We start from the raw sequence: 22,835 nt of genomic DNA on the forward strand, positions 1-22,835 counted from the left end.
TATAAAGCACAAACACACTGATACATTGCAATCCTATTGGATTACATTACTAAATAAAATAAAATTTACCTTAGTTTGCCCCCCAGTGCTTTGTCCAGTGCCCCGCCTGCAGTTTTACTCTACTTTCTGTCTGGAAACTACAGAGCGACCATGGCATCAAAAAAGCGCGCCTCTACTTCAAAAGCGACATTTGACCTGCTGGAAAACAGCGACAGCGATACAGAATCGCTTGCAGAAGTGAGTGATAGCGATTCTTGGGGAAGTTCATCATCAGGCACGGAAAGCGATTTCAGCGATGATCCTGCGACTGTGCCCAGTGATGTGCGGACTTGGTGCTCGATTGACTGCGGCACGGAGCATGCAGCGCCCCCAAGATTCCCGTTTACCAGAGCACCTGGTATCAGCCCCTTGGGATACCGCCAACTCTTTTTGGCTGATGAGGTTATAGAAAGAATTGTTTCTGGGCCTAATTATTCTTCAGGGAGTGGTGGGGAAACCCCTGCAGAAGTGGTACTGGACAACCAACAAATTACTAGCCACTCCTTTTTTTGGCACCATCATGCTGGAGTACAAATTTTCTCTCATAATGAAATATCTGCACTTTCAAAATAATGAAGAATTTGATGAGACTTCTCATCCAGCTCCAAAACTGAAAAAGATATGGGAGGTATATCAAATTATTCAGAAAAATTTCCTGCAGACCTATGTACCAGACAGAGACGTCAGTATCAACGAAAGTCTAATGGCCTACAAAGGAAGACTTAGCTGGATACAGTACATCGCATCTAAGAGAGCACGATTTGGCATAAAATCATTTATGCTCTGTGAAGCCAGCACTGGTTACATATGGAATTCGGTCCTTTACACCGGGTAAGGGACCAAATTCAACGAAAGATTCAGTAATTATGGAATGGCAACCGCTTCTGTTCTTACTTTGATTGAGCCATTGCTGAATCAGTTGTACTGTGTAACCACAGATAATTTTTACACTTCTCCAGAACTCTAATAGGGCATACACACGGTCGGACTTTGTTCGGACATTCCGACAACAAAATCCTAGGATTTTTTCCAACGGATGTTGGTTCAAACTTGTCTTGCATACACACGGTCATACAAAGTTGTCGGAAAATCCGATCGTTCTGAACGCGGTGACGTAAAACACGTACGTCGGGACTATAAACGGGGCAGTGGCCAATAGCTTTCATCTCTTTATTTATTCTGAGCATGCGTGGCACTTTGTCCGTCGGATTTGTGTACACACGATCGGAATTTCCGACAACGGATTTTGTTGTCGGAAAATTTTATCTCCTGCTCTCCAACTTTGTGTGTCGGAAAATCCAATGGAAAATGTCCGATGGAGCCCACACACGGTCGGAATTTCCGACAACACGCTCCGATCGGACATTTTCCATCGAAAATCCGACCGTGTGTACGGGGCATATGAGTTCTTTCTACAGCATAGGAAGGATGCATACAGGACTGTTAGAGCTAACTGGCATGACATAACGCCAACCTTTGGCAATAAAAAGCTCGAGGCAGGAGAAATAGTTGCCTGGCAGAAAGGCAAAATGATGGCACTGAGATGGCGCGACAAAAAAGATGTGTACCATTCACAACACCTCCACTGTCATGGTACATACAAAAGGTGGAAAAGATGTAATGAAACCACAAGTCGTGATGGACTACAACAACACCATGGGAGGTGTTGACAGAGCTGATCAGGCCATGACTTTTTATCCTGCTATGAGAAAGCAACAAAAAAAATATTACAAAAAAAATCTTCAGGCATCTTCTTGAACGCTTTCATTCTTCTAAAATAAAAGAGTGACAGGCCTGTGGTTCATGCGGTGTTTGTTTGGAAAGTTGCCGAACTTATATTTCTCAAGCACCAAACACCAACCACTGTAAATAGATCTGGATGTTGTGCTGCTGGCATTGTGAACCCGGAACGCCCGACAGGTCAACACTTTATGAACCACATTCCACCAACGGAAAAGAAGGCAGCAAGCACAAGGATGTGTGTGGTTTGCTGCTCTAAGCGTGACGACACTGGAAGGAAAATCAGAAAAGAAACCCGGTTCTACTGTCCTGACTGTGACGTCGGACTTTGTGCTGTACCATGTTTTAAAAATTTCCATACCCGAGACGTTTACTGAAGCAAAATGACTACTAATATTGCACTCTTGTTTGGCCAAAAAAAAGTCAGTGTTTTTGATTATATTATTTACTAAAATTTATTGAATAAAAAGTATTATTACTATTATATTATTATTTCTTATTATTTATAGTTATTTAATATATTATAATTTAGGATTTTGTGTTTCAAACTTTATCATACCCAGGATGTCTACTAGACTCTTGTTTGGACAGATTTCAGTGAATTATTCCCAAGAATTACAGGCCTACAATATAAAACGCCAAATTTCCATGCAAAATAATGGTACCGCTTTCAGCACCTAAAATCTGAAATAATCATACCGCCAGGGAGGTTAATGATGCTTAAAGTGAAAAAAAGTGAAATATTCCTTTAAATATCGTACCGGGGGGGGGGGTGTGTGTGTGTGTCTATAGTATGCCTGTAAAGTGGCACGTGTTTCCCGTGCTTAGAACAGTCCCTGCACAAAATTACATTTTTAAAGGAATACAACTGGCATGGGTACCCCCCCCCCCCCAGTCCATTACCAGGCCCTTTGTGTCTTGCATGGATATTAAGGGGAACCCCACACCCAAATTAAAAAAAGGAAAGGCGTGGGGCCCCTCAGGTCCTATATACTCTGAACAGCAGTATACAGGTGGTGCAAACAAGACAGGGACTGTAGGTTTGTTGTTAAGTAGAATCTGTTTGGAATTTTGAACTGATACATTTTTAAAGTGTAGCTCCAGCCAAAAAATGTATTTTGAAGCTTTTTGGAAAACATAGGGAACGGTTATCACCCCTGTAACATTTGTTTTCTGTCTGAGCACCTCTTCACTTTCTGTCAATGACAAAGGTTTTTTGAAAATTTGGGGTTTTTAGTGAAACAAGGATTGGTGATAAAGCATCAGTGAAGAGGAGACACGTTTTTTCCCATATTAACTCTTACAGGAGAGAATTTCCCCTCCTAGGCGTAGATTTCATCTCACTTCCTGTTGTCTCCTTCCGTTTGCAAGTAGGAGTCATTTGTAAGTTGGATGTTTGAAAGTAGGTGTCTGCCCTATATACACTGCAGAAATTAGGGCCTGTGCTGTGAAATATTAGATCAAGAATTGTAATTACATGCCATTGTTGAACAGTGGTAGAAATATTGGGCCTTTGGTGGTGGTGGTGGTGCTGGTGCCACAACACTGTAAGCCCTCACAGTTACTCTTGGTGGGCGCAGGAATGGGCCCTGCTGTGAAATATTAGATCAAGAATTGTAATTACATGTGCCTGTTGAACAGGGGCAGAAAAATTGGGCCTTGCCACAACACTGCAACCCCTCACAGATGCTATAGTTGGAGCGCAGGAATGAGCCCTGCTGCAAAGTATTGCATCAAAAATTGTAATTATACGCCTCTGTTAAACAGGGGCTGAAAATTTGGGCCTTGGGCACTGGTGCTGGTGCCACATAACTGCAACCCCTCACAGATACTCTAGTTGGAGTGCAGGAATGAGCCCTGCTGCAAAGTATTGCATCAAAAATTGTAATTACACGCCCCTGTTAAACAGGGGCTGAAAAATTGGGCCTTGGGTGCTGGTGCCACAACACTGCAACCCCTCACAGATACTCTAGTTGGAGTGCAGGAATGAGCCCTGCTGCAAAGTATTGCATCAAAAACTGTAATTAAACACCCCTGTTAAACAGGGGCTGAAAAATTGGGCCTTGGGCACTGGTGGCGGTGCCCAGAACCAAAAATGTTCTTATAAGCTATCAGCATGAAAATTGAGGAGGAAGAGGATTGTGACTTAGCATAACAGGATAGACACTCAGCATCAGTATAGGCAGTCTTGAAGGGATCTCACATTAAAAAAAAAAAATCAATCGGCTACATCATCATCAGGTGCTTGGTAGCTGGTAATCCAAGACTGATTCATTTTTATGAAGGTCAGCCGATTGACCGATTTGGTGGATAGGCGCACCCTGTGATCGGTTACAAAGCCTCCAGCAGCACTGAATGTGCGTTCTGAAAGAACGCTGGATGCAGGACAAGCCAGTAGCTCAATTGCATACTGTGCAAGTTCTGGCCAGTGATCCATCCTCAAGACCCAGTAACCCAGAGGATTTTCGGTGGGAAAGGTGTCCAAGTCTGATCTTGCCCCTAGGCAATCCTGCACCATGTGAATCAGACGCTGGTGATGGTTGCTGGAACCGATCAGACCTTGGGGCTGCGGACTAAAAAATTGTCTGAACACATCGGTCAGATGGCCACCTTCTCCACCACTCCTTCTGTGACTGACCGAAGCCTCAGCAACACATTGTCCAGGAGGACCAGGAAATTGTAACCTCCCAAGCTCTGGAAACGTGTTGCACAAACCTTTCTGCAAGGCCTCCCAAAGATGTTTCATCCTCTGCTCCCTCTGCGATGGCAAGATAAGGTCCACAACCTTACCCTTGTAACGTGGATCAAGGAGGGTTGCCAGCCAGTAATCATCACTCCCCTTGATACCATGAATACGAGGATCCTTCTGCAGGCTTTGCAGGATCAGGGAGGCCATGCAGTGTAGATTTGCTGAGGCATTCGGTCCAGAGTCCTCTGGGTCACTAAGGACGACATGATCCGCAGCCACTTCCTCCCAGCCACATACAAGTCCATGGGTTTCTTCAGACTGTAAACGATCCCTTTAAGACTGCTGCTGATGTTGAGTGCCAGGCTCCACCTCCATGCTGACACAATTCTACTCCTCCTTGTCCTCTTCCTGTGTGATCACTGGGCACGCAGGAACACTGTCTGGATAAAGGGGGCCTTGAGAGGTAAGGAAGTCCTCCTCTTCCTCCCTCAGTTCTGCCTCAAGTGCCCTGTCCATTATTCCACGCAGTGTGTGCTCCAACAGGTGGACAAGAGGGACAGTGTCACTGATGCATGCACTATCACTGCTCACCATCCTCGTAGCCTCCTCAAATGGTGATAGGACAGTGCATGCATCCCTGATCATAGCCTACTGGCGTGGGAAAAAAACAAGTTCCCCTGACCCTGTCCTGGTGCCATAGTCATCTAGGTACTCATTGATGGCCCTCTGCTGTGTGTGCAGCCGCTGCAGCATGGCCAACATTGAGTTCCACCTGGTGGGCATGTCACAGACTAGGCGGTTCTTGGGCAGGTTAAATTCCTTTTGGAGGTCAGCCAGCCGAGCACTGGCATTATATGACCTGCAGAAATGCACACAGACTTTCCTGGCCTGCCTCAGGACATCCTGTAAGCCAGGGTACCTGTCCAAGAACTGCTGCACCCCCAAGTTAAGGACGTGAGCCAAACAGGGCACATGGGTCAGTTGTCCCTGTCGGAGGGCAGAGAGGAGGTTGGTGACATTGTCGCAAACCACCATACCTGCCTTAATCTGGCGTGGTGTCAACCACCTCTGAACCTGCCCCTGCAGAGCTGATAGAATCTCTGCCCCAGTGTGGCTCCTGTCCCCCAAGCACACCAGCTCAAGCACCGCATGGCATCTTTTTGCCTGTGTGCTTGCGTAGTCCCTTGAACGCCTATGGAGCACCGCTGGTTCCGAGGACAAATCAGCACAGGAAGAGGCCATGGAGGAAGAAGAAGAGGAGGGGGTGGAGGATAGAGGTGTGGCAGAATCATCACTAGTAGAATTTTGGAGGTGTGGTGGTGGAACAACCTCCAACACTACCGCACCCTCTCCTGCATCCTTCCCAGCTGCCAGAAGAGTCACCCAGTGCACGGTGAAAGATAGGTAACGTCCCTCTCCATGCCTGCTGGACCATGAGTCAGCGGTAATATGCACCTTACTGCTGACCGCCCTGTCCAGCGATGTCAAGACATTGCCTTCCACATGCCGGTAGAGAGCTGGAATCGCCTTCCGTGAGAAAAGGTGGCGTTTGGGAACCTGCCACTGAGGAACCACACATTCCACAAACTCACGGAAGGGGGCAGAGTCTACCAACTGAAAAGGCAGCAGTTGAAGTGCTAGCAATTTAGCCAAGCTAGCATTCAACCGCTGGGCATGTGGATGTCTGGGGCAGGGAAATTTGCCTGGTACAATCTGACGTTGGTGTACCGATAGCAAATTGCCCGCAAGTACTTGACTGTGACACACCTAATTCTACAACTTCATTCCTCTCAGTGCAGGTTTCAGAGAGGACTGAAGGTATAGTGGGGTTGGAGATCCCAGCTGATGAGGAGAAAGGAGAGGTCCGCTTTGTTCTTTGGTGTGGGTCTTTTAGGTACGCTTGCCAATGAACTGCATGGCAGGTCGACATATGTCTGATCAAGCATGTGGTGCCCAAGCGAGTGATGTTTTGGCCAAGCGAGATACGCTTGAGCCATATGTTGCAAATAGCAGTGGTGGGATCTGATGCACTCATCTAAAGAAAGGCCCACACCAAAGAACTTTTGGAATAACGCGCAGAGACAGCAGTGCCCTGCACATCTGCGGGGTGATGCAGTCGGTGTGCTGCCCTTAAGCTGGCCCCTGGAGGGCATCCTGCCTCGTTGGAGATGTGCCTCCTCCTCCTCTCTCCTATGAGGCACCCACGTGGAGTCAGTTACCTCATCATCCCCTCCCTCCTCATCACTGGAGCAAAGCTGGCAGTATGCTGCAGCTGGGGGGAACATGACTGCCAGATTGCTGTCCTTCTTGGGCACCCCTTTTCTCTGGGCTCACGTTACTGCCTTCCTCTAGCTGGGTACCATCATCAGAGCCTTCAAAACGCTGGGCATCCTCCTGGAGCATGTATCCAACAATGGAGACAAACAGTTTGGGGGACTCCTCAGGAGGACATGGCGGGGCTAGGGAAGGAGTGACTGATGCCATTGAGTCGAGGGAAGCGGCCGTGTTGGCAGCTGCTTTGCCGGACAAAGTGCCTTGAGCCTGGGTGAGAGAGGATGAGGAGGATGAGGGCGGCTTGGTCATCCACTCTACCAAGTCTTCCGCATGTTGCGGCTCAACACGGCCAGCTGCCGAAAAAAGGACAAGTGTGTCCCACGGCCACGTGCTGATGAGGATGCAACGTCTCCACGGCCAGCACTGTTGCCTCTAGACACAGAGCCTGCTTGCCCTCTTTTATTGGCTTGTGACTGTCTGCCTCTCCTTGTTGGCCTTCCAGACATACTAATGGCCTGCAGTGAGATGTAGCTGCACAAAGCTGGGATGTTTATATATATATATATATATATACATACACTGATACTGCAGCTAGCAGAATCAACTGCCTGCCTGAAGTATTAGTAGTATGAGAACACCAGCAATTGTCTTCAGGTAGCTTTAGGTGCACACTGTGCAGAGGACACAGTACACTAACTGTAAATACTGTAGCTGCCTGCCTGTTGTATTAATAGGATCAGAACAACAGCAATTGTCTTCAGGTAGCTTTAGGTGCACACTGTGCAGAGGACGCAGTACACTAACTGTAAATACTGCAGCTGCCTGCCTGTGGTACTAATAGGATCAGAAGAACACCACCAATTTTCTTCAGGTAGCTTTAGGTGCACACTGTGCAGAGGACACACTACACTAACTGTACATACTGAAGCCGCCTGCCTGTGGTACTTATAGGATCAGAAGGACACCACCAATTTTCTTCAGGTAGCTTTAGGTGCACACTGTGCAGAGGACACAGTACACTAACTGTAAATACTATATCTGCCTGCCTGTGGTACTAATAGGATCAGAAGAACACCACCAATTTTCTTCAGGTAGCTTTAGGTGCACACTGTGCAGAGGACGCACTACACTAACTTGTAATTACTGCAGCTGCCTCTGGTACTAATAGGATCAGAAGAACACCATCACGTTTCTTCAGGTAGCTTTAGGTGCACACTGTGCAGAGGATGCACTACACTAACTTGTAAATACTGCAGCTGCCTGCGGTACTAATAGGATCAGAAGAACACCACCAATTTTCTTCAGGTATCTTTAGGTGCACACTTTGCAGAGGACGCACTACACTAACTTGTAAATACTGTAGCTAATAGGACTAATAGAATCAGAAGAACACCAGCAATTTTCTTCAGGTAGCTGTAAATACTGTAAAAACACCTGCCTTTCAGTAGGAAGAGAATAACAGGAACGGATCTAGCTAAACTGAATACAGTGTATATATATCACAACATCTAGGGTGCATATATATACACAATACACTGTAAGTGTAGCTAACTGACTCGCCTGCCTACTCTATCTAACTTAAATCAAATGACACTGTCTCTCTCTCTATCTCTCTCTCAATGCCGGAACACACTACACAGTAGAGCTGCACGATTCTGGCTAAAATGAGAATCACGATTTTTTTGCTTAGAGGATAGATCACGATTCTCTCACGATTCTTGCGGCGTAACATCATCTTTTACATTAAAACAAAAAAAATTGTGCTAACTTTACTGTTTCGTTTTTTTTTTTTATTTATTGAAGTGTATTTTTTACCAAAAAATTGCATTTGAAAGACCGCTGGGCAAATACAGTGTGACATAAAATATTGCAGCAATTGCCATTTTATTCCCTAGAGTCTCTGCTAAAAAAAAAAAAAATTATAATATATATATATAATGTTTGGGGTGTCAAGTAATTTTTTTTAGCAAAAAATATTGATTTTAACTTAAGAAGTGTCAGAAAAAGATTTAGACGTTATGTGGTTAAACTTCCTGCATTACGGGTTGTTTAAAGCTTGGCAGATTGCCCAGGTTATTTGTTTACACAGAGAAGTTCTATCCCTTTGATCTAAGAAGGAAGTTAGATACAATGTTTCAAGTTCTAAACTTGGCAGACTGCCCAGATGTTTTCTTTTGACAGCTGAGTGAGCAGATAATCTCTCAACTTGTTTATATGAAAGAATCACAAACTCAGCAGGAGAGATCGTCGGGGGAGGTGAATCGAGATCACGATTTTTTAACGATTAATTGTGCAGCTCTACTACACAGGGCCGACATGCAGGCGGCCTTACATAGTGTGGGGCGTGTACTAAACCCCCTGAGCCATAATTGGCCAAAGTCACCCTGGCTTTGGCCAATTACGGCTCTCTGTACAGACGGCGCTGTGATTGGCCAAGCATGCGGGTCATAGTGCATGCATGGCCAATCATCAGCCAGCAATGCACTGCGATGCCGCAGGGAATTATGGGCCATGACGCGCCACTTGAATTTGGCGCGAACGGCCCATATCGTTCGCAATTCAACAAACGGTCGAACATGTGATGTTCGAGTCAAACATGGGTTCGACTCGAACTCGAAGCTCATCCCTAGTTACAATCCTCCACGTGGTGAAAGAAGAAGCATATTCTTCAAAACCTTACAAGGAATGGTATGTTTCTCTGTCACTCTCTCAGGACGGATCTAAGGGAACCTCCTGGTGGGCACGGTCAAAATATACATGCTGATGGGCAATAAAACCATCTGATTGCTTCTGGGTGGAGGGGCCCCTCCTGAAGGTTATGTAGCAGAAAGGTTTGGCAGGGACAGTACACCCTAGTGTCTGTGATGCCCCTGTCCTCCCATCAGGCACCCTGGGTGGCGGACAAAGGCTGTCCCTGCAAGGAATTTAAATTGTCAGTGGAGAAAAACCACACAGACCCTGCCCTGTCCTTGCAGTCCTTGTGGCCACTTTTATATGGGCTGCACAGCACAGCAGTCCTCCTCACATATAATAGTGTGGATCCGGCAACCTCTTCCGGCTATCCCCTTCTCCTCTGATTGAGACCGAGTAGCTCCTGGTAGGCCAACCCGCCTTTACAACCAGAACTCGGTCTTAGTATATAGCACGGCCCAATTTCCATTCCTGTTGAATGTCTTTAAAACCAGAACTCACTTTCTTGCACCTGGAGTGGCTTGGGCACATGCAAATAATCCCAAACCAGGTCATCCTCCCACTGTCCCCGGGAGTCTTCAATGACGTACATGGTTTGGGCTGGGACATACAGGTAATCTAAGCCCCACTCCAGGGCAACCCTCCTTTGTACCTCCCGCTGGAAACGGGAGAGCCTGGGTAACTCCTTAGGTTTTCCTCTCCCAAGCAGGATGCAGGCATCTGGGGCCTTGATGACCCACTGCCAGTAGGTGGGTGCCCTGGTCTGGGTAGTGGTGGGCTGATTGACGAAAAGTCTGCTGGTTTGCACTGAGGTCCATGCTGGGGATTGTGGTTCCTCCATTGTTTCGGATGGGGTATCTACAGATCGGGAATCTCCGGTCTCCCACTCCCACTGGAGCCCTATTCTGGGGAAGAGAATCTCTCCAGGACTCTGGGCGAACCCCAGTCTATGACCCAGCACTCGCTCACCTCATCCAGCTCACCTGAGGGTTCTCCCTCCTCCCGCAGCATGGGCTCCTTCCGGATGGGCACAGCAAGGGTCTTCCTTGGGGCCCGCTCTTCGTGGAAATCAACCAGAGGCTGCACACTGACTCCAACAACCTCCGGGCCCCTCTCCAGGCCATGGGTATCCACAGCAGTCTTTTCTCCTGATATGTCTCAGACCTCTGAGGTGGGCGTACCTGATGGCAGCTCTCCTCCATTACTGGCAGGTGATCCTCGGCCCTCTCTGGCCCTCCGAGCTTCCTGTGGTTGCGATATGCACAGTCCTATGAGCAGGTGGATAGAATAATATTTCGATTCCCACTGCACCTGCAGCGGGTCAATGACTCTCCACAATGGCTGCACCGGGCCCAGGCATTGATCCCGATTGTGGGTATACAGCACCTGGGGCATAGCACACACAACCGCTCCACTCCTCTGATCACCTCCAAGGCAAGTCCTCCACAGAGCTTCAAATGGATGCAGGTGTCGACCAGCACCCAATCCTGTGTTTCAGGCGACCACTGCAATGCGGGCATCCTGCGACCGCCCTCCGTCATCTTCATCTGCCTCGTGGTGTGCGCAACAAGCTGGTCTCCTTCACTGTTCTCCGCTGGGGCGTAACTCCGCCCACGCGCTCATTGGTTCAGCGCGTGAGGAACTGTAAGCATGCTTCAGGCGGTGTGCGTTGTAGTGTTACCTGGTGGCAGGCGCTGATGAATTGCAGGCTCTGTCCAGGAATGTAGTTTTACTGTAGAAACTGCGTCACAGAAGCTGAAAACTGAAGGCAGGCAAACTATACAGCGATCACCAGTAACATAGTAAAGTCTCTCTTGTAACATCCTACTGTGTGGGACTGACCCTGCAGCATCCAGTCATAGACACCCACTCCTTGCATTCCATTACTAGGGGCAACAGCAGACATTCACAAACTAATTTTACTGTGTTAAGCAGGATTAATAAAGTTACTTGAATTTTCTGCAATGCAGTGGGTAATGCCTGTGCCCTACAGAGCACTGGATCGCTCGCCGTGGTTGCCACGGGTGATAGCACATGGTTACATTCACTGGTTGCAGGGCTTATTGCTGTAGTGAGTGTCCATTGAAACAACTGGGTGCAGGGGCGTGATGGCAACTCTGATCCTGGATGGTTGCTATGGGTAACAGCATGTGGCAAATGTCAATTTTGAAGGCAAAACACAGTCCTTTCCTTGTTATACCCCAAACTCCCTGGCTTTTAGCAGTTGCTAGGGGCGACGGCCAGCAGGTTAACTGTGAAGACGGATCTTGGTGGGACCTCCAAATGTAGCAGTGTGTTGCCACTAGTTATTAACATCCACCAAATCACCCCACTGCCAGACCTTCATATATCACTTCACTTCAGAGACAATGAACAGTCATTTGCTTTGTTTTGTTTTTGTTTATTGGGGGATATAACTTGGTTGGGGAAAGGGGTATATGGGATGCCCATAGATCAAAATTACTTTGCCATTGTATTTATCAATTAGAACTTTTTTTGAGCCTTGAAGAAATGTTCCACATGTATAACATCTACAGTCTCTTCAACGCATCTCCATGTAGATTATTGCTCCTCCTCTGCGTAACTCCTGCAGACTATTGCTCCCAGGAATCCTTCCTTCCTGCACAAACTTATTCTGTAGCACATTACCTTTCTTGTCACATCCTCTTCTATAATGCAAAAGATCTCACTCTGAATAGTCTCTAAATGCTGACTCGGGTTGGTTTAGTAGTAGTAGTAGTAGTAGTAGTAGTATGTAGTAGTATATTTAGTAGTATATTTAGTAGTAGTTTAGTAGCATGTGCTGAATGGTGGATTGCCATTCTCAGCTAGCCCAGCTTGCAAATCCTGCGCCCTCGGGCCGCATCGATTTTACACTATTTCCCACAGTCTCTCTTTTGATCCAGGACTCCTCATCAATGACTGTGTAATGATGAGGACTTCACCAATGACCGTGTAAAGGTGAAGTTCCCTCACAGACTTCCTGGCATGTCTCCACATCCAGCCCTCCACTGTGGTACACTCACTGAACTTCTTCTGCCCTGAGTTCATGGTGAAGAACTTAACTGGGCTGTACATTCCAAAAGCTTCTCCTGCCCCTCTGCTCCACGAATTCCTCATAAATGACCATGTAATGATGAAGACTTCACCCATGACCGTGTAAGGGGGAAGTTCCCTCACAGCTCTCCTGGGCCTCCTCCCACGATTGGCGCACCCCCCCCCCCAGATGGGGGTGCCCTCCTGCTGCTGTCTAGTACTCCATTCTTCACTTCACCGGCCGACAACTCCCCCCAGTGGCCTGTTACCTCAGCTTATATAGAAGGCCCGCCCCCTGCTAATTCCAGTTGGGGATTGGTCAGGGCTCCCACATAAGCTTACTGCCACTCCAGTCCTAGGCCTTGCCCCTCTTCCAGAACGTTCTCCCTGGAAGCAGGAGAGGCACCTCAGCACTGATGCAAAGGTGGTCACACCCACTGCTACACTAACCACTCCCTGCCCCCAGATCAAAACAGACAGGCCTAGCTCAAAGCATAGGCCTGCTTAAATGTACCTGTGCTGACAGTTTCCCTAGCAAAAATCCTATGCTAGCACCTACCTATGGTAGAGGGTGCAACACCATTTAACACTGGCAGGGGTCCTTACAATAAGCAGCTTTTATTTAAAACCTTTATTCCCAAAAGAAAAAATAAACTATTTGCTGCAACTGGTTTTAAAGTGTTATGTGGAGTGTGGCTTCAATTTATAAGTGTATCTAAATCTGCTAGTTCATTTAACACTATCCTCCCCTCAGACTGACAATGGCTTTGTCTGTTGTGCCTCCTGTGCTCCTTCAACCAGAGTGAGGCACTTGGTTTGGGGTTTAATGCTACTTTAAGTGAGCTAAAAGTCTAGTAGAAACTTAATTTCTTAAAAGTTTCCCTACACAATTAGATGCTTAAAGTGCCCATATCTCAATTTCTCCTTACAACAAGCCCAACGTGTGAAAGAATATTACCTCTATAGGGAAGGGATCATAGAAAATGCAATTAGAGGCTGCACAGAGATTATATTTAGTATATATGTCATATTTAAGATGGAAAAGAGTATTAGTCCATTAGGATTAGGAAAAGAATGTCCCCATGTCTCTCAGTCAGAGAGATTAGGGGAATGGGAATTTTAAAGTGCCTAACAATACAACTAATGTCCATATAAATTGTATTAATAAAAGAGTAATTTTTATTTTACACAATAAACAAGCTTTTGTCTAAAAACCTATAGTCAGGCCTATAAGCACATGATAGCAACACCAATACATCAAACAACAACGACAGATAGTTGGATCGATGTGCTTCGCTCAGAACAAGCTTCTTCATGATCCACTTCATTTTTCAGTCTTTGTAATGTTACAAATGATAAATAATACAGACAATACATTATTCTACCAATAACATCCAACAATATAACAGATATATTGCATATATTTTAAATACATACAAAAGTGAAGATAGTACAATTAATCAACAATCATGGGGTTATCCAGGAGGAAGAGCGAGAAATAATATATTATCTCTAGCAAGTACCAAAAACAAGGGTATACTTTAAAAATTTAAAAATAAGTAATATAAATTGGTAGTGCTTGAACTATATAATGTTTCAAAACAATCACTTACATTTTAATTCAATATCCATTTGCAAATAGACCAGAATCATTAATTGTAAAGTGCAAACTAAATGCAAATAGGAAATAGATTAAAATACCACAAACATACCACATACAGTATTTCTGTGCAAACTTTTTTCTTATGCAAAACAGTGCTTCCAATGTGTGCAAACCATATTCGAACCATAAATAAAGTGCATTCAATAGAAAACAGACATTGGGGTTGGTTTACTAAAAATGAAGAGTGCACAATCTGGTGAAGTCTGTGCATGGTAGCCAATCAGCTTCTAACTTCCGCTTGTTTAATCAAGCTTGGGCAATGAAACCTGGAAGCTGATTGGTTTCTGTGCAGAGCTGTACCAGATTTTGCACTCTACAGTTTTAGGAAATCAACTCCACGGTGTCCCCCCCCCCCAAAAAGTGATTCCTGAAAATCGTGCTTCCAGTTCTCGCACTTCATAAATTTGATTACTCACCAGAAATAAGTGACCTTCTTGTTAAAAGAAAGGATTCACTGTGCATTAGGTGAGTGCTCTCCTGACAGCAGCCAGAAAAACCTCTCCACTATAAGAGCAGAAACAGGTGATTGTGGAATGCTGAAAACTTGGTTTTTGAAAAAAACAAAAAAGGTAGAAAAACATTATTCAATCCACGTATACATTTATTTAAAATCTACCATCACAGAAAAACTGAGATTAACTTCTTCCCTACCAACTGCTGCAGTTATACTGCGGCAGGTTAGCACCCCTGCTCGAGCCATCGTAGCTATACGTCGGCTCGCGGGGTCAGGACAGCAGGCGCCACAGTCGCGATGACCGCCGGCCACAAGCGATCATGACCAGGAGATACAGAACAGGGGCGAGTGTGTGTGTTCTGACAGGAGTGACAGATTGTGTGTTCCTATTAGCTAGGAACCACAATCTGTCACTTCCTCTAGTCAGTCCCCTCCCCCATCAGTTAGAATCACCTCCCAGGGAACACAGTTAACCCCTATATCGCACCCTAGTGTTAACCCCTTCACTGCTAGTGACATTTTTACAGTAATTAATGCATTTTTATAGCATTGATCGCTGTATTAATGCCAGTGGTCCCAAAAATGTGTCACAATTGTCCGATGTGAACACCATAATGTCGCAGTCACAATAAAAATTGCAGATCGCCACCATTACTAATAAAAAAAAAAATAATAATAAAATGCTATAAATCTATCCCCTATTTTGTAGATGCTATAACTTTTGCGCAAACCAATCAATATACGCTTATTGCATTTTTTTTTACCAAAAATATGTAGAAGAATACATATTGGCCTAAACTGAGAAGAAATTAGCTTTTAAAAAAAAAAAGATGATATTTATTATTTATTATATTTATTTATTATAGCAAAAAGTACAAAATAATGCGTTTTTTTTCAAAATTGCCACTCTTTTTTTGTTTATAGCGCAAAAAATAAAAACCGTAGAGGCGATCAAATACCAAAAGAAAGCTCTATTTGTGGGAAAAAAAGGACGTCAATTTTGTTTGGGTACAGCGTCGCACAACCGTGCAATTGTCAGTAAAAGTGCCGAATCGCAAAAAGTGCTCTGGTCAGGAAGGGGGTAAATTCTTCCTGGCTGAAGCGGTTAAGAAGCTGGTGGAAATCAAGAGGAGGAGAGCTTTTTCTACTTGCTGTCAGAAGAGCACTCACCTAATGTAAGACCTTTCTTTTAACAAGAAGGTTATTTATTTCTGGTGAGTGACCCAATTTATGGGATGTGAGCAATGGAAGCAACAGAAGGTGGAAAGGAAAAGACTAAGTTTTATTGTCAAAGTTTAATTGAACAAGCTGAACACACCATTTGTTTTTGAATGCACTTTTTTATTGTTTGCACACAATGGAGTTGAGTTACTAAAGTTAAATATACTGTGCACACTGCAAGTGCATTTGCTCTAGATGTGAGGGGAAGCTCTGCAGTTTTTTTTATCATCCAATCATATACAAACAAAAATGCTGTATTTATTTTCCTTGCATGTTATGGAGTATTCTTTGCAAAGTGAAGTGTTACCTCATTTACTAACCTCTAGAGTAAGTGTACAGTATATTTTTCTTTAGTAAATCAACCCCATTGGAAGCAGTATATTGAGCACTAAGAAGTAAAGTTTGCATAGACTTTGCACAGAAATACGTTTATATTGTTTATGGTACCAGAGACTACTTTTTTTTTTTTTTTTTTTATTTCACATTTGCACTTTACTGTTATTGATTCTGATCCATTTGTAAATTGATTAGGGGATCCATTTCTTGCAATATATATATTTTAAGCTTTTTAATTTAAGTGATTGTTTTGAAGCACTATATAATTGAAATGTTGCCAATTCTTGTTACTTGTACTTATTATAATTTTATTTGCTTTACATTGACATACACTTTAAAAACTGTTGAGAAAATAGGTCAGCAAAATCTGAAAAAGTAATACCCCCCATGAAAATATAATTAGAAGAACATAAAAAAATAAAATATTAGCACACATTCATAAGATTATTTACAATAAGCTGATATGTTTTACATGTATTGCTGAAAAGCATTAAAACACAAAATTTAAATACAAACATGATATTTGTGACTAGAGTGTACTTTTAAAACATTAATGTTTTGTATGTAAATTTCAAATAGTTAACAGTATCTGTTTTCTGTTAATTGAGGGTAATTCAATGAAAACAAATGAGTTTACCATATATTACATAGAAGCCTATGTTGTGTTAATCCCTTACATAATAATGCAGTAATCACTTCTAAATAAATCTCAATACTTGTGGACTTTTCCCAACGGAAGAGGAATTATCCATTTTGCTACAACCTGCAGCATGCCTTGAGATCTACTTTAGAAATGAGCTTTAGAGACTGTAAAGTAGATCTTATGCTGTGGGACCAGAAGAGCCCTAACTCCCTTGATGCTTTATGTTCACAAGACATTTATCTGTACAACTAAGGTTTGTCTATTGAGGAAACTCACAAACACAGCATTCTAACAGGATAATATAACCCAGTATAAATGACATTCCAAAACGTCACAGCATCAATTATTTAAATGCATTAGTGAAAAATGATTAAAGTATTTTATTATACATTTATTTTTTTATGCAGACTTTCTGTTAAATGCCATACAACGCAATGCTGATGTCTCTTTCTAGAGGAAGGAGGCTTGAGGTGATTGTAGCAAGATTGGCAAACTTTCAACAGAATCAATTAAGTACTGTCCGTAATACTTTTTTTATTTGCATTAATATTCAAAGTTTCAGAACAAGTTTTTTTGGCAAACCCCTTTCTTCCAACACTCAATTTTTATTTTAAGATCCAAGCAGTACTGGAGGACACACCCTGAAAGCTTGTCCTGAAAATTTGAATGTTAAAAAGGGGGTACACCCCAAAAACTTGTATGTTAGTACAAATAAAAAAGTTTCACAGGCAGTATTTAACAGCTTCAGATTTTACCCCCTTCCTGATCAGATCACTTTTTGCAATTCCGCACTGCATCACTTTAACTGACAATTGCACAGTTGTGCGACATTGCACCCAAACAAAAGTGACGTCCTTTTTTCCCCACAAATAGAGCTTTCTTTTGGTGGTATTTGATCACCTCTGCGGTTTTTATTTTTTGTGCTATAAACAAAAAAAGAGTGACAATTTTGAAAAAAACGCAATATTTTTTACTTTTTGCTATAATAAATATCCCCCAAAAATATATAAAAAAAACAATTTTTTTCCTCAGTATAAGCCGATATGTATTCTTCTACATATTTTTGGTAAAAAAAAAAATCACAATAAGCGTATATTGATTGGTTTGCACAAAAGTTATAGCGTCTACAAAATAGGTGAAAGTTTTATGGCATTTTTATTATTAAGTTTTTTTTTTTTTTACTAGTAATGTCGGCGATCTACAATTTTTATCAGGACTGCGACATTATGGCGGACACATCGGACAATTTTTACACATTTTTGGGACCATTGGCATTTACACAGCGATCAGTGCTGTAAAAATCCATTGATTACTGTAAAAATGTCACTGGAGGGGAAGGGGTTAACACTAGGGGGCGATCAAGGGGTTAACTGTGTTCCCTAGTGTGTGTTCTAACTGAAGTGGGGGGGGCTGTGAAGGGGAGATGACAGATCGCTGTTCATACTCTGTATGAACAGACGATCTGTCTCTTCTCCCCTCAGAGAGCTGTAAACTGTGTGTTTACACACACAGATCCTGGTTCTCCGTGTGCCCCGAGCAATCGCGGGAGCCCGGCGGTGATCAGCACTCACATCGGCTCCGTGGGCGAGCAGAGGGAGCCCCCTAGTGGTCACAGGGCGAAGCGACGTTACATAACATTGTTTCGCCCAGCCGTGCCATTCTGCTGCAGTACAACTGTGACGGCTGGTCGGCAAGTGGTTAATTGTCTTTGGCAGAAGAAGGACAACTAGAAAGGCTACAATTTCTGGGGAAATTGTGAAAAGTAATCTTGCCTCTACAACTAGAGTGGGCAGAGTAACTGGGTGGGGTGAAGTGGCTTGAGTAACTGTGAAAAGTGTTAAAAAGCTTAATATTTTAAAAAGTATAAATAGTAGTAACAGTTGAAGTCCCATCATTAGCTGAAAGAGCTGAACATTTTTTTCAAAAATGATTTTGTTTTTGTTTTCAAAAATGATTTTTTTTTTCAAAAATGAAATTTTTTTTTTTCAAAAATGAAAATTTTTTTCAAAAATGATTTTTTTTTTCAAAAATGATTTTTTTTTTTCAAAAAGGATTTTTTTTTTTTCAAAAATGATTTTTTTTTTTCAAAAATGAATTTTTTTTTTCAAAAATGATTTTTTTTTTCAAAAATATATATATATTTTTTTCATGGGGCGGTCATAATGTTTTGGCTGATCATGAGGTGGTCATAATGTTTTGGCTGATCATGGGGTGGTCATAATGTTTTGGCTGATCATGGGGTTGTCAGCTTTTGTCACCTCCTAGTTTTGAACATTTCGCCATTCATTCCGCCGCAAAAACGACGATATTTCGTGAACCATTCGGCGAAACATTCCACAAAGTAATAGCACACCAATTAAATGACATTGAGGCCGGATTCACACTGGTATTTTTCAGCTTTTCACAAAGTTCCACAAGGTAATAGCACACCAATTAAATGACATTGAACATTTTGCCATTCATTCCTATGGGACCAATTTTCCGCAAAAACTACGATATTTCGTGAAAAATTCGGCAAAACGTTCGACAAAGTAATAGCACACCATTCGGGAACAATCCGCACGTTTCGGTATATTACTTGTCTATGTAGTGTAAAAACTGTGGGAGGAGTTAGGGTGGTAAATTTGGCTATAATAAGAATAATAATATATATGTGAGATAACAGTAAGTGGTCTTGGCATGCAAGAACACTTAAAAAGCACACTCTCAAAAGACATCAGTTTTCTTACAGGTAAAAAAAGGATTGGAAATAGCAAAATGGTCTTTGTAGGCACACGCATAGAATAGGTACAAATTTAATGAAGTTTTTTAATTAGATAAAGTTAAAATCATGGTTTACAAACACATATTAAAAGAGAAACAGTATATTGTTAAACGACCCCAGAGACTCAAATAACACCTCCAAAATATATAGATATATATTAATCCAAATTGATGCAGTAGTAAGAGTAACCAGTAGCAGCATCCAATGGAGATAAAGTGCGTGGAGTAGTTGAGTCACAATATTAGGACACACAAAGAGTTCGATCTACATGCTACATGCATAAATGCGCTTCTTCAGGAGCTTGTAGCTCTAATAGATATCTCAAAGGAACATCAAATGAGTATATTGTAATTTCCAAAAAATAAAACAATAACAAGCATAAACAATGAAATGATCATTTTGATAGAGTCCAGCGAAGTGAAAGGCCCAAATTCAGTGACCACTGGGGGGCAGAAAGCAAAACCCTCCCATGTGGACACATCTACACTGGTAGGGGAGCCTGGTACATACATAATACATAGATAAACTCAGGAATATGTATATATATATGGCCATTCAGATATTAAATACTATGCTGTGAGGAAAGTAATAAATACTTACATAGCAAAAAGGGTTTCTAAAGAGTGTAACATAGAAGCTGTATATAGATGCAGGTCACCAAGTTGTACCAGGTATTCAAAAAATCTATAAACAATTGAGAAAGATGTAAGAGCAATATATATATATATATATATATATATATATATATATATATATATATATATATATATATATATATATATATATATATATATATATATATATTTATTAAGATGTATATACCTATGCCAAGACGAGGCAAGCATATCAATATGCATAGATACAGCATGTTATAACATATAGCCGGCCGCGTGTTCAAAACGCACATACACAAACTGAGTATATGGTAGATATTACAACAAGGGCTTACCAAATAGCTAATGCAGGCATATATGCAACACTATAAAAAGCTGGTAAGCACAATATCCAGGAAACGTAGTAGGGGGCACACACTTTGATAGAAGCTAGTCTATCGCAGTAATATTAACTAACAAGTGTCACTGTTTGTAGAGCCAGTGACCAACAATGTCCAATAGTCAGGGAGGAAAATCTATAGCTCAGCTGGTCAGTACCTGGTGATAAGAAAAAAGAGAAAAAAGAAACAGGCAAGCAATGTAATATTGCTAAAGATATAAACCAGACTGAATAGATACACAGTAAGCGGCCATAGATAAACAGCTAGTCATACCTCTTGTGGATAAAGCAATGAGAAATGGTGAAGGAGCGAAGCCGTGAGTGCTCTCCTGGATAGAGAGTGTAGCCTGACTAGTAAGCCCGAGGACCAGCCCCGTATAAACCGACCGGAAATACGTCACCTCAACTGGAAGTGACAGCGGCCGGTCTGGCCACAAGCTGCCGCGCATGCGCTGGTAACGCAGCTGATGCTGCAGCAAACGGCCAATGAGATGGCAGCAGAGGCGGGACATGAGGAAGGCAAACAGTCACCCCACAGTACAGGACCAGAAGTGTGTCGCCCCAGCCGGAAGTGACGACGACCGGTCTGGCCACAAGCCGCCGTGCATGCACCAGAGGACGTTGCAACTGCGGTGGCAAGTGACCAATGAACGGCAGCAAGGGCAAGACGGGGGGAGGAACAGTGAGCCACCCAATAGCCCAACCAATCGCCGCGCACCCAGTCAAAGGAGGGGACATTGTGAGCGGCGTTGTGTGGCCACACAGGAAAGGGCAATGGAGCCTCCATAACCCTGCCAGGGTCACAAGGATAGGCATGAACCAGCTGGATGGAAACAAAATGACACACATTAAAATACAGAGCAAAATGTAGAGACTTTTAAAGATGTAACAAAAACATCCCTTGTAACGATTGGTAAATCCAAAATATAATACAAATCCATAACCCCAGAAACAATAAAAAATATTGCATTATACTAGGTTGAAATGTATATATCTCTTAGATTGTGGGCTTTTAGAAAGAGATTAATAGACCAATATAACAAATACGGAATGAAAGTTGGCCCATATATGGGGATATTAAGCTCCAGCCGTCAGTATAAATAATAAACAACATATTAAATAATCTAGTAGAAGGTAGTTATGTTAAAGAAATATAAAACACTAAGACTGGAGCCAGTAGGTGAGCCCATAAAATATGGGCCAAAAGAGAAGAGATCAGACACAGCGACATACTAAAGGAAGGGCTTGTAAGATTGAGTTTCATTCAATCCAAGAGAATAAATGGCATTTATTCGTTCAATCCAGAGGGTTTCTTTCTGGAGAATGAGTTTATCCCATTCTCCTTATGGATTTTTGGGGACGACGGCCAGGGCAAAAAATGAGATGGATGATGTGTCAAATTTATGATAGAGATCCAGGTGCCAACTAATGGGGGTAAACATCTTTCCATTGCCTGAATAGTACACCTGATCACTTATTCTCTGTCTCAATTGTCTGGCCGTCTTTCCCACATAGAACGCCCCGCATTTGCTGATCATAAGATACACTAAACCCTGTGTATCACAGGCTGCAGAAAATTTAGGGTAAAGGGTTTCACCATTGGGGAGTGTAAATCGCTGAAGTACCTAGGGGTTGTGCAGAGGTATGAAGTTTGTCCCCAGTATGATGACTAGAAACAAGTTTATCCCGGAGCGATTTGGCTCGCCTGAAAGTTATTTCAGGGTGCTGGCCAGTGTATTTGTTTAGGATTGGATGATCCCGAAGGAGGTGCCAGTGGGTGGTCATAACATTGCTAATTTCAGTATGGTGAGATGAGAATCTCGTAAAAAATATACCTATAGGTTTCACAGTGGGAGCTTTTGTTTTGAATAGCAATTCATTTCGCTTTGGCGTATTGCCTTGTTGTAGGCTTGTCATAATAAGGATTTGCTATATCCTCTGGATAATAAACATGCTTGTAAAAGTTTAGCCTGTTTCTGAAAGTCTGCTAAATGTGTGCAATTCCGCAGCAGTCTAATATATTGAGCATAAGGTATGCTTCATATTAGGGCTGGTGGGTGTGCGCTTGCCACATGTAGGAGCGTATTGCCCGCTGTTGTGTTGCGGAATAAATCAGTTGCTAAGTAGTTGCCCTTATCTTTAAAGATAGTGAGATCAAGGAAAAGTAGTTTTCTGTCTGTCACAATTATATGTAAATTTCAAATTAAATTGGTTTTGGCTCAGTAGTTTAATGAACTCATCCTTCTTATGCCAAGTACACACAATTGGAATTCTCGTTGGAAAAAGCTATGA

This window comes from Aquarana catesbeiana, linkage group LG06 (assembly GCF_042186555.1).
Source record: "Aquarana catesbeiana isolate 2022-GZ linkage group LG06, ASM4218655v1, whole genome shotgun sequence".
Lineage (NCBI taxonomy): Eukaryota > Metazoa > Chordata > Amphibia > Anura > Ranidae > Aquarana > Aquarana catesbeiana.